We start from the raw sequence: 12727 nt of genomic DNA, 5'->3' as shown, positions 1-12727 counted from the left end.
ACATGTCTGGATAATCCATCACATTGGATGCAGCCCACCCTCAACTATCTTTTCTCTAATTTAATTATTTCTTTTTGTTCCTCTCTCCATCCTCATGAGTCATATGCATAATTTAATAGGTCATCACTTTGTGCACAACTACATCCACACATAAACTACTGCCACTCCTACCTCGGCCCCATTTAGCCCCTCGCGGGCGACCCGGGTGCTCAAACTCTAGCTACCACATGCGGGTGCCGCAAGGCAATTCTCATGTGGTACCGCCAGCGAGGGGACATTCCCTTGCCCTCCCTTGGAGTGGGGTCGTGGGAGACTTCTTCTTTAGCCAACGTCGGAGCTCATAGGCATGTGTGTTGATTGAGATGCGTTGGCACGTGGCGGTGAGTGGTGGCCTATTTCTCGCTGGTGCTGGGGCCTCGCGGCGAGGCGCCGTTGTTAGTGGCAGTGCGACAGTCTATTCATGTGGGTTTCGGCTCGGTCGATCGACGCTAGCCGGAGGTGGGGGTGACAGCTCGAGCTTGACATGGGGGTTTACGGAATGACAAACCTACGAGGAGTCGGTAGCAAGGTGATGGCGCGGTTGGGTGGCTGCGGCGCCATCCGGAGGTAGCTGTGCGAGTCTGTGGCCAGGCTGGTGGTGCCGGCACTATGAGGCTCAACCAAGATGGAGTCTTGGGAAGCAACGAGAAGCCGGCCGCCTCTTTGTTGTCGGTGAGCAATGCTGCTCTCCTCATGATGCAGCTTGGCTTCATGGAGATGTGCATCCAACCATTGCAAGGTTGTCCCTTGGAGTGGGCGATGGCTGTTGCGGGCTTCTTGGACCTTGCCGAGAAGTGGGGTGGGTGTGGTTCTTTGTGTAGTCGGGGTGTGGTGTGGCTGATGTTCTCCTTGCCATACGTCTGCTACTTGGCCCTGGGCTTTGCAACTACGTTGCAGAAGTGTTGCGGTGGAAGCGGTGTGAAGCTTCTGGGACGGTCTTGCCCAATTCTAGGTGGTGTAGTGAGGTGTGACGCACAGATGAAAATTTTGCACGACTTCCATTGGGACTACGGCGACGGCACAAGTGGATGCCATTCCCTTCGAGGGAGGCATCATCAAGGCATGTTCTTCATGTCCCTCTCTTGCTTTGTCTTGTGGTTGTTTCCCGGCGAAGGGCTTGTTCGGTTGGGTCGGCACAATGGCGACGTCCTCGACGTCGTTCCTCCATTGGTAGCATTGTTCTTAAAGACTTGGCTCGCTCCTAGTCGCTCTCCTTTGGCGTGAGCCGCTGTACTTATTAGTCCTTTGTGGTGCTATGTACGCTCGTTGCTTTTGTGTCCAATACGGCGTCTTCCTAGGACCGGACCGAGTCCCGTGATACGTCCATTTTGCATAATGAATTACGATTGGTATTTGTGTCATTCTAGCCCATTATCCCTTATTTGCATACAATACGTATGTTCATTCTCTCTAAATATGCAAGGTACATCACATAGAGGGAAATATCTGAAAAACCAGAATTCTGGACGTGGAAACCGAGAAAAAGGCACAACAATCAAGTTGCCCCAAATTACGTGAAACTTTACGGAGAATTTTTTGGAATATTTGAGAATTATTGTGAGGACCCTGACTCATAAGTCGAGGTCACCAAATGTACATGCATGGTAATCCCAGATATCATTGCTCACTGAACACACGAAAACTGAATAAGAAGACTCTTACATCCATTACGTACCGTTTTACTAGATTATGGCCTTCATCGCCAAGTCTTCATATATATTGCAGCGGAAATCTTCAGTGATAGCATGAACCCATGCCATATGCCTTAACCCTATAGGCATTCTGACTCAGAAGCGTCCTAGCTTGCACGAGCATGACCAACTTATTCTTCATCACATCCTGTTCTCTCATGCTTCGTCGATAAAATAACCAGTGGCAAGCCAATGAGTACTTTGAATGTACTCGCAAGCAATCCATGTTGTGGAACAAGGCAATAACAATGCATGATATATCACTAATAGGTAAATTGCGGAAAGATGATTTTCATGTGCAATGACATGATTAATTTTTTTGTGATGGCCTGCATCATGAGGTAATCAATATCCATACGAACATGTTACAGATATCAATATCAACCGGGGGTCGAACATCTGTGAGATTGATAGAAGGTGTGTCTAGAAGGGGGTGATTAGACTACTTGACAAGATTAAAATGATAGCCTTTTCCAATATTTTGGTTGGCAGATTTTAGCAATTCTAAAAAGTCTAGTACACCCTACACATGCTAGTCAACATATATGGCAGCGGAAAAGTAAAGACATCGCACATATAATAAGGAGTACAGTTTAGGAGATCAAACGCAAAGAGGTTGACACGGCGATTTTTGGCATGGTTCCGATAGGTGGAGTGATGACCCAGAAGTATAGGGGATCAATCGTAGTCCTTTCGATAAGTAAGAGTGTCGAACCCAACGAGGAGCAGAAAGAAATGATAGGCAGTTTTCAACAAGGTATTCTGTGCAAGTGCTATTAGTGACAGTAGTAGATAGTTTTGCAGCAAGATATTTTGTAACAAGTGACAGGTAAGAATAGTAACTAAGGTGCAGCAAGGTAGCCCAATCCTTTTTACAGCAAAGGACAGGCCAGAAAGTGTTTTTATATGAAGAAACGGCTCCCGAGGACAAATGGGGATTTTTATCTATTCATGTTCATCATGTTGAACTGATTCACGTTCGCTACTTTGATAATTTGATATGTGGGTGGACCAGTGCTAAGCTTTTATTCTTACTTGAACAAACAACCCACTTATGATTACCCCCTCGCGTAAGCATCCACATCTATGAAAGAAGAATTAAGATAAATCTAACCATAGCATGAAACGTGTGGATCCAAATCAGCCCCTTATGAAGAAACGCATAAACTGGGGTTTAAGCTTCTGTCACTCTCGCAACCCATCATCTACTTGTTACACCACAATGCCTTTCCCTTAGGCCCATAACATGGTGAAGTGTCATGTATTCAACCTTTACACGACACCACTAATAGAAGCAACAACATACATATCATCAAAATATCGAACGAATGCCAATTTCACATGATTACTTGTGACAAGACTTATGCCATGTCCTCAGGAACAATAGTAACTACTCACACCTCATCAACATGTTCAAGATCGGAGGTATAATGATGATGACAAAGGATCTGAACATAATATGTTTCACCAATTAATCCAACAAGCATCAACTACAAGATGTGATCAACACTACTAGCAACCCATAGATACCAATCTGAGGTTTTGAGACAAAGATCGAATACAAGAGATGAAAAAGGGTTGGAGATGAGATGGTGCTGGTGTTGATGTTGACGAAGATAGGTTCCCCCACTATGGGGACCCCGACTTACGAGTCGAGATCGCCGAAGGAACGTGCTCAGTGATCCCATAGATCAATGCTCACCGAACACACAGATACTGAATATTAAGAGTCTTACATCCAAGTACGAAATTATTACATCACGTGACCGAATGGTCAAGTTCACAAGGTAGGGCCTATAAGGCTAAATCACACAGATACAACTAGTAGCGGAAACTTAGGGCTAAGCGGGTGCCCATGCCATCAGCCTACACCAAGAGGCATTCTAACTGGGAAGCGTCCTAGTTCGCAGGGCCGTCTCCGAAGACTTACTCTTTTCCAAACTTGGGTCCTTCCATGTCTGGTCAATAATATAACCAGTGGAAAGCCAATGCGTACTTTTGAATGTACTCGAAAACAGCCCATGATATGAACAATGAAATTGAAAGGGTAACAAGTAATATGCATCTTTGGTGGATAACAACTTGGTTGTTAATAAACATGATCATGGATGCAACATAAGTTAAATGTTGATTCAAAAATAGGTTGCAGATATCAACATATCTGTCAAGGGCTAAACATTCCGGCTTCACCCTAGATGCCAGGTCACCAAACTTGGTCATATCAACTCTTATATTAACACCATATTCACACACTTGGTTTATGCGGAAACGACTGGACGTAGTTTAAGCAGCACCACCCAACTGTCCTTGACTGTGGACATGGCTATTCGAATAGTTTACACTCTGCAGAGGTAGTACGCTGGACCCACGAGATCCGGGAAACTTCCGTGTCATCCACGACTCGTGGTATGTAACATACCCGAGGTAAGTACCCGATCAATGCCTTTCCCCTCACGATACTAGACAAAGAGGTCCACTCGATTGGTATCCAACCGACATGTTGTACGTCTTACGAGCATCGACTCTGGACATTATCAATCATGCGGGGACCAACGGTGTGCCTGGAACATGTAAAAATGGCATAGTCGCCCTACCTGGCACTACGTACTCCATCACGAGAGTGACCACACATCACTCCCACCACTAGTAATTTGGCTCTTTGCTAGCACCGACCAGAGTAATCAACAAATCCCCATCCCATAAAGGGGTAACTTGATCGTACATGTAAGGTTGGGACGGTCAACAAATCATAAATCTATTCCCATTTCCAAAACCATACACACTGAAAATACCCGGTGCACCACTTCACCAAAAGTGACCACCTAACTCATCATCACCCTCAGGCATTAGTGGCACCTGACGGGGTTTTCATAAACTTTTGATTTATGCCATCATCATGCTCATCCTACTACTATTCTAGCTTTACTTGTCAACTTGATATTAGCGTGACCCTAATATGTGGTAGGATCATGCTCAAAATGCAAGTGCTCTGGAGGAGCCATCGGTAACATCACTTCAATGATTTACCGATATTATGATCACATGCAACGGAAATATTTGCTACACTAGCATGCAATATAACATATGCTCAGGCATGGTCAAAGGGCTGCTTTCCTTGGTCAGCTAGGTATCTGGGGTCTTTGGGGTCTTCAAGTCCAACTCCTTCGTCACACGGGTTTTCTACCGTCGTAATAAATAAAAAGCAATAAGTGGTTCACTCCAAAACAAATCACAATGTCACTTTAAAAATGTTGTTTAATTCTGATAAATCCACATTGTAATTTTAAAAATATTTGTCTCTGGTTTTAGTGAAAGAATATTTTTAAAATCAACATAATAGAAACAAAACTATTCCAAATGAACCCTTTTTATTATTATAAAACAGTATAGTTGTTGCAAAAATTCATCCAAGGGTTCGGTTAAATTCTACACATTTTTAGAAAAATAAGAACGAACGAATTATAATTTTTCACTTGTTAAATATTTTTACAAAATCATTTGAAACCAGGTTTTAAATAAAAAGAAAAAGGCTACAACCCCGGGCTGGCTTGGCCTTGGACTAGGCCAGCCCAATGGCTAGCCAAACAGCCTGCCCAGGTGCGCGCCCCATCAGGTTTGAACCAGACGCGCGGGCCCCTGTGGTTAGTGGCTGCGGGCAGTGACGGAGAGAGAGGTGGGCCACCGATAGGTGGGGCACACCTGTCGGGGTCATCTCCTACCTCTGGCCAGAGAAGAGGACGAGCACGCGAGCATGGCTACCGACATCCTCGGGCCCTAACGACGACAGGAATGGGTCCGGCTCGTCATCGCCTACCTGCTGGTGGTCGAGTCGGTGAAGGAGGGGCTCTGGTACACCAGCGACGAGTTTGCTGCGGCGGAGGGGTTTCGGGTGAAGGTGGAGGTGGCAGCTACGGGCACGGAATCGCTCAGGGAAGAGAGGGGAAAGCTTCCTCGGGTCACGGGGAGTGTTTTGGTGGGCAGAGGGACGCGAGAGCCAACTTGTAGTTAGAGATCGACCGAAGCTCTGAGGCGGAGGGGCCTCGGTCGATCTCGAGCACCGGGGCTCTGCTTGCTCAACGGGGTGGCTAGGGAGGTGATTGAGGTCTCAGTGAGGTGGAGTGAGCGGTTCTAGAGCGAGGGGAGGGGCTATTTATAGGCCCGCGATGGTGAGCTAACTTGGGAGCGCCGATGATCCACTGTGGCGTGCATGGGGTGCAGAGAGAGGCTGGGGTCGAAACCACGGTCTTAGGACGTGGTTTTGGACCTACAGGACTCACTTCGAGAGAGAGAGGGAGAGAGGAGAGGCGAGCTATCGTGGTCGCGCTCCTCTGGCGCTTTTGGTGCGCGCGGCACGCGTCGCACAGGCTCTAAGAAAGGGAAAGAAGGGACCCTGAGGGCTGCCTGATGCAGAGGGGTTGTCGGGGGAGAGGAGAGACACCGCGGGCAGGCTAGAACTGGCCGAGGGAGTCACCCAACCTAGGTTGCTCTCTGTAGCGCACCCAAAGCACAGCTTTGGCAGGCCACGACATGCTGGCGTGCTCTAGGGTGCCTTGGATGTGGCTAGTATGTCCTGGGCACTGGCTTGGAGATGCCTAGACGTTGGAGTCCCGTGGGAGCCTCGGCTGGTCAAAGGAAGACAGGGAAACATGTGTTGTCAGGCTTGGGCTGAAGCTCAAATTGAAGATTTCGATTTATCTACTTTGAACCAGAGAGGGGCCACTTGATTGGAGTTAGGCAATGATGTCAGCCACCTAATCTATGAGTTTTGGAGAAAGGGATTGGGTTTAGCTTAGATTAGGAGGGGTTTTACCCAACTGTCAGAAGGTGTTCGACAGTAGTTTGGGGTGGTTGCACCCCACCACTGGCTATGCAACTTAACAGGATTGGATTTGGTGCTAGAACATGGGGCTACACCAAGTTTGAGCTCCATTGGACAAGTTTAGCTTTTTAACTTTAAAACATCCCTAAATGACCAGATCTGCTCCTTCCAAAGGGAGTGTGGGAAAATCAAGTCCCACAAGTCCCATTTTTGGCATGGTGTCCTCATTTGAGGTATTAGGCACTCCTACAAAGTTTCAGCTTCATTGGATAAACTTTGCTATGTGGAGTTGCTCTAACTTCATACTAGACAGAAGGGGTTTTGCAATTATTTGGTGACCTTAACCACATTAGATCAAGGTCAAACTTTATATGGGCTCTAAATATGGTTTAGGGAGACCACTTGAAATTTCTAGAAATTTATTGAGAATATTTCCTTTGGAAATATTTCAAAATGTCAAAACAGATAGAAAAGGTTTTCTGGGTTTTACTCAAATAATTATTATATAAATAGGGGTTGAAAATCTTATGTATGGAAAATATATGTCCTTCTAAGTATCTCCAAATTTTCTCAGATTTTTCTAAGGGAGAAAATTATTTTTCCATATAGGAATACCATTAGTGGTCTCAGAAATGGACATGCAAATAAAATAGGAAAATAATTCATTAAAAAATTATTTTATGGTTTTGGTGAGCCAAAATGGTGCTAGAACCAAATCACCAACTTTGGGTAAGATCACTTCTTGCCATCAAGGACTTGTAGTGCAACCTAGAGGAGGATTTTGATTAACCAGAAATAATAAAAAGGGTTTTTGAAAATAATTAGGTTAGGAGAAATATGGTTCTTCATATCACACACTCAAGCATACAAGCATGCAATGACAATCATGGCACTCACAACATTATTTTGAAAAAGTTTTAATAAACTCAGATTTTTCAATTACAGAAAAAGTGATAGTGAAAACAGGGTGTGACACCCACGGAGGAAGCATTGGTCATGACGATTTCTTCGATCTCCCCCTCTTGGAGGGAAATTTCCCTAGCAAAATCGCACTGCCACAAAGAAAAAGGGCCTCTCCCTAGGTTTCTGCCTCGAGACGGCGGCGCTTCGTCCCGATAGTAAGCTCTCCAATTTTTCTAGGGCAAAACACACCATATAGGATAAGATGACGTCGGAGGGCCAGCAGGGGCCCCACAAGTCATCAGGGTGCGGCTAGGGTCTAGGCCGCGCCCGGTTGGTTTATGCCCAGCTGGCAGCCCTCCTGTGCATATTCCCAAAATATTTTCCGTGAAATTTCAGGTTATTTGGAGTCTGGTGACTTCTATGCATATTCAGAGAGAAAAAGGCATAAGAATTTCATAAATTCTTAAATATTCCCAAAATATTCTTCCGTTTTCTGGTCGAGAATCCAACTTTCCAGATATTTCCCTCATTGTGATGTTGCTTGCTTATTCAGAGAGAAAAAGGCGTAAGAATTTTATAACAATTTGGAATAATGGACAAGAACAAAGTAAAAAGTACAAGAAATCATGATGGAAAATGGATGTATCATGGCGCTATCGTACGTCCATGTTAGTGGAGACGTCAATCCACGAAGTGTAACGAGTGTGAGAGTCCACGGAGGGCTCCACCCAAAAGGGGTCCACAAAGAAGCGGGCTTGTCTATTCCACCACGACTTCCGCACACGAAGGACTAGCCTCACTCACGGTAGATCTTCACAAAGTAGGCAATCTCCTTGCCTTTACAAACATCTTGGTTCAACTCCACAACACGAAGTTGGAGGCTCCTGAGCGACACCTAACCAATATAGGAGGCACCACCCTCCAAAAGGTAATAGATGTGGTAGAACGATGAACTCCTTGCTCTTGTGCTTATAAAGATAGTCTCCTCAACACAGAATCACTCTCTCATAGAATAGGCATGGGTAGGAGAGACTGATTTGGTGGAAAGCAGCTTGGGGAGGCTAGAGATCAGGTTTCAGATGATTAGATTGGCATATATTGATCTCAACACATGAGTAGGTGGCTCTCTCTTAGAAAAATGGATCTGACAATGAAGTGTGTGTTCTTAGTGCTTGTTTCTCGAATGAGAGATGGTGGAGGGGTATATATAGGCAGTCCCAAAATCCAACTATTACACCTCAAGTGACCAACTCGGTGCACTACAAGAAAAATGCTCAATTATGACCCCAAAAAATGACGGTGGTTTAATTGGTCATTGATCCATGGCCAAAATTTTGAAATTAGTCATGGCAATTCTAAGAGGGTCCAAAGCCCATAACGTTATGACCTTTTGCGTCCAATAGGTCATGATAATATTGCAGAAATTGGTCATTAAGTGCTACCGATTGAAAAAAGAAGTAGAGAAAAATTGATAAATGTGTGTTGTATGAGGGGAGGATTTTGGAGCGTTGGATGTAGGAGGAGTGGATGGTCATGATCTATTTCTAGGGAGGGATCCGTGGCCTCACATGTGATAGGGTGAATCTTTATTCACATGGAGATGTAGGGAGTAAATTACACCTGCGGTCCTCGTACTAGTTGGCATGTAACATAATGGTCCCAGAACTTGTGAAATGTTTCAATACAGTTCTCAGAGATGTGAATACAACACACGTACGGTCCTGGATAAGCTTTCCGATACATGCGCTCATCGAACACGTGTCACATTAACATTGGCTCCACATGGCGAGCATGCGAGTAAGAAAAAATAGCAAAACAAATTGCCAAATTCACGTACATTTACATTAAAGAGGTGAAACCCATGTAGACGATTCTGTGCATTCCTTCAAGCAATTATCCTCACGTCCTTTTTTACCATTTAAAAAGAATCAAGTTCCTGTTTATTTTTATTTTTCTTCCATTTAGAAAAATAAATGTAAAAATAAAATATATTCTCCATGAAACTTAAAGAAAGTGTTTGTGTATTTGATGTGTGTTAAAAATTGTCAACGTGTTTCTGAAAAATGTCCGTCATGCATTTCACGTGTATTAAAATAATACTGTATTTTTTATATATTTGAAGAAACACATTGATTTTTTAATATAATTTCAAAAATTAATACATATCTAGAATTTATTCTAATTACACAACATTTTTTAAACCACATTGACTATTTTTTTAAATACGCATTGTCAATTTTTTATAACTGTGCATTTAAAATAAATACAATGAGGACATAATAATTATGCACGCTTGTGGTCCTAATTGAAGATAAGAAAATAGACACGAACTATGAAAATAAAAAAATAATTTTGCATATAATAGGGCAATAAGATAACCATTTTCTAGAATCATGCTGAACATTATTGAAAATACTTGTTGTCAATTTTTCTAAATAATTATGTAATCTAAAAATACAATGAGTATACATAATATTTATGTGTGCTTGTGTCCACTAATGAAGATACATATATTTGGTGGTTCGATTTTTGGTTCGGTGAGAAATTTGAAGGTTGTTTGGTGAGAAATTTTAAGGTTCATATATAGGTACCAGGAGACATAGTCAGGATTGTATGCGTGATGTATTTTCACCTTGTGTATCAGGAGATATAGTCAGGAGTGTATGTGTGACGTATTTTCATCCTTGAGGTTCGTATTGGAGCATTACATGCCAACGTACAAGGACCGTAGGTGCAATTTACTCAGATGTAGCTCTCTCTCTCACACACGCACCACATCCAGAGCACCCCGCCCCTGCCTCTTCCCGCTTCATCCCCGCCGCCGGCGCCCCCGACCAAAGCACTGGCGACCCCGGCTCCGTGCCCCCGCGCCCTGGCCTCGCCCCCCGACATCCCACGCCCCGGCGACCCCCGCCTCGCCGCCGCACCCCCGGAGACCCTAGCACAGCCCCCACGCCCCCACAAGCCAAGCGGAATGGACGGCGAGGGCGACGGGCCCCAGGGCCTGGAGGAGCAGGCGGCGGCGGCGGCCGAGGCAGCACGGGTAGGCAGGGGTACTCTCATAGTCTAGGCCTTGGAATCAATGACAATAACGGCCTCAGACCTGGAGTATATCTCAACTTCAATGTGGAGAGTAGTGCGCAGGAATGGAAAGAGGAGAGCAAGAGGATATGTTCTATGAAAACCACCAATGCTGTCATGAACAATGTTTATAGGTCGCTTTACTGGAGAACTGGCTAAGACAGCTGGGCATGTTCTTGCAATGGATTTCATTGAAACTGTGATTAAAAAGGTATCAGCATTTAATTACTCCTGATTTAAGAAAACATATTGGGTGCCTGAAATGCGATGACATTCTTTTAATCGCCACATGCATGAAATGACTAGTTCACTCAGCTCTTTTCTATATATTTTCATTGTAGAATGAAAGCATAAATGGCCATTACGAAAATGCATCCTTCATGTGTGCTGATGTTACATCTCCAGACCTGGTGATTGAGGACAACTCGATTGATCTCGTATTTTCAAACTGGCTACTGATGTATCTTTCAGACGAGGAGGTAAGAGAATGCACTTATGAACCTGGTTTTTTGTCTCGATCCTTGATTTAATAGGCATTTCATAGGCCTGTAGTAATCCTTTATTGTCCAGATCAATAGTTAGATCAATAGTTAACCCTGGTTCCGGAAAGACTGAACTGATAACATCTAAGCTAAATTTTTGTGGGCATGTGTTAACTGGTATTCTATTTGATTTCCTGTGACTGTTTCTAAGATTTATCACTTGTTGTATTAAGGTAAAAAATGCTAACTTTTCTACCACTAGTGCCTTTCTCCCATTTAAGTTTGATCATAAATTCAACCAACCTGAACGACTGCGACGGGAGTAAAGAATTCGTATTCGAAAGAAGTTTTTAATTGTATGTTTTTTTGCTCCTGCCACACTAAAATCAAATCTCGGAAAACCTAGACACACCATATTATGAAATGGAGGGAGTACAATTTTTCTTTCTCTCCTTTCCAATTAATCATATACTATGTATCTCTGCAAAAATGAGTTCAGTAGAAAGGAGAATGCACATGAGTTCAGTGCAGTACACAAGGTACCGGATCGACCTGCAACGCCCACGGAAAAAGCTCTCGTGGTTGGGTGCTGCTGGATTCTCACCTCATCTTTCCCTCTGCCTTGGCCAAGAAAATCAATGCGCCAGTACAGCCTCACCTGCCACACTAAGACAAAAAAAAACCCTAGCCCTGCTTACTAGACTTGCTACTAATTTTCTAAGGAGAAAATATGTGTGGATGGATGGCAGTAGCTGCGTGTGCGCAAAGTGGTGAACTTTGGTCACTCGGGCATATATTCTCTGCTAATACTGCCATGCATCGTGACAAATGGATACATCAGTACAAATTAGTGCTAAGTTAAACAAAAATGTTATGCATACAACCACAAAAAAAAAGAAGAGATCTATGTATATGTGTATGTGTCTTCAAAAGTAGAACTTATAAGAGCAAAAATACTAGATCAATCATGTGTTATTGGTGCTATTAGATGTAACAGCTGAATATGCGAAAATAAGATAAATGCGCACATGCCCATCTAGGTGGCGCCACCAGGTGGCGCCCCAGCCTCTAGTACATGCAAACATAGGCGGAGTCAGAGCTCAATACACTTCCACTGTTAGAGGATGAAATAGTTCTAATTTATTTATTATTTGTACATTATAATATTTGATTATTTTGTATGGTTTCTTATGTTTGATTATTTGAATTACCGGGATGACCTGAAGCACCCAGAAGAAGTAGAGGACAGGAGGAGGGAACAAGAAGCTTCGTTTATCATTGATGTTATGTGTGATTAATAAAAGCTTGTGCTTCTCATCCAATATTTGTCGAACTATGTTGATGTGTGATTATGCACTTGTTGGTCCCTTTTGCTGTGCACCTACACTTGTAGAACTATTTTGTTGTGCATGTGTTGGGCCTGAAATCTTTATGTGTAGAGGAATCGATGGATGATGTATTGTAATTCATGTGATGTGCTACTAAAATGAAATATATACAACTAATTTGCAATCTTTTATTCTTTTGTATTTGTTTTTTAATGGGCCTATCTTGAGATATACATGCTTTTGGTAAAATAATGCATCAGCCTAAACAATTTAGACATTTTTAATAATAAAATAGTATTGGTGGAGGCCCATGTAGACAAGATTATTGAATTGGGCTGTGAAATTTATGATGATTCCATTTGGTCACTAGCAATGCCATGTCAG

General features: G+C 43.5%; 1 long non-coding RNA gene across 1 annotated transcript; it reads left to right on the top strand.

Moving 5' to 3' along the window:
• The first annotated feature begins 10419 nt into the window (after positions 1-10419).
• LOC123446326 lies at positions 10420-12527 on the top strand. Its single transcript, XR_006631308.1, has 3 exons — positions 10420-10744; positions 10875-11012; positions 12242-12527. It is a non-coding gene; the product is annotated as an uncharacterized LOC123446326 (long non-coding RNA).
• Positions 12528-12727: the final 200 nt, after the last annotated feature.

The sequence above is a fragment of the Hordeum vulgare genome, chromosome 4H (genome assembly GCF_904849725.1).
Source record: "Hordeum vulgare subsp. vulgare chromosome 4H, MorexV3_pseudomolecules_assembly, whole genome shotgun sequence".
Taxonomy (NCBI): Eukaryota; Viridiplantae; Streptophyta; class Magnoliopsida; order Poales; family Poaceae; genus Hordeum; species Hordeum vulgare.
The sequence above is the reverse complement of the archived record's forward strand: the minus strand, read 5'-3'. Positions and strand labels throughout refer to the sequence as shown.